Genomic DNA, 929 nt, shown 5'->3' with positions numbered 1-929 from the left:
GATAATATGACCTGAAATGTGACTCATGTGTAGGGGCAGTGCTTGCTTCAGATTAACTATTACTTAATGTATTTATTGATCACTTACCATTTAATTAATGGTTTTGTTGTAGTGTGTTTGTCCTTTCTTTTTTAATCAATATCATTATCTTGTTATTATTATTTGTCTTTAATAATAACCTGTTATTGATATATATTATTATTTTTGGCAAATATGTTTGAGTCATATTTCAGTTGTTTTATTATATTTTTTGGTAGTTATTTATATTTTTAGTGTTTTTTTGGTTTTATGTTGTTGTTTTTTTACTTACATCTGATGGGCATAATTGTCCACAAAATCTTAACAGCCTGAATTATTTTAATGTACTAAAACAAGGCACCCAGGTAATTCATACAATAATAATAATGCAAAACATGGCAAAACATTGATAGGTTACAAATATGTAATAGATTGATAAGTTACTCATATGAAAAGGATTGTTCCTGGTGTACATTCTTTGTATAAATTATATTGTTAATTTGTTATGTCATGAACACACTATTTTCAAAATAGTTAAGCTTCTAGAGAGCTAACTTTTATTTTCACTTTATATAATCAGCTGTTGCTCTGCAGTGGGCATAGTACAAATTATCTAGCAGTTTCTCTGCCACCCGTATGATTGAAACTTGCTAAATATGGGGGTGGCTGCTTTTCTGTCCTTCCTGCAGCGTATAGACACATATTAATGTTTTTTTATACAAATGCTGAAGAGTCATTAATTTTTATTGGAAGCCACAGCACAAAGCTAGGGACCTGTAATTGCATTCAGCAACCTCACATAGTCCAGGACTGGAGTGGTTTTATAAAGTTGAAATTAGCTACATTTATTTTTCACTACAGCTAATCTTGAAATTTGCTTCATATCATATATTTAATTAACTGTAGTGTAT

General features: G+C 29.6%; 1 protein-coding gene across 1 annotated transcript in view; it reads left to right on the top strand.

The window, feature by feature from the left end:
• Positions 1–929, top strand: part of LOC119586359 (serine/arginine repetitive matrix protein 2-like) — a gene marked incomplete in the record, with an annotated part of 38282 nt that overhangs the window by 18244 nt on the left and 19109 nt on the right.

This window comes from Penaeus monodon, chromosome 21 (assembly GCF_015228065.2).
Source record: "Penaeus monodon isolate SGIC_2016 chromosome 21, NSTDA_Pmon_1, whole genome shotgun sequence".
Lineage (NCBI taxonomy): Eukaryota > Metazoa > Arthropoda > Malacostraca > Decapoda > Penaeidae > Penaeus > Penaeus monodon.
The sequence above is the reverse complement of the archived record's forward strand: the minus strand, read 5'-3'. Positions and strand labels throughout refer to the sequence as shown.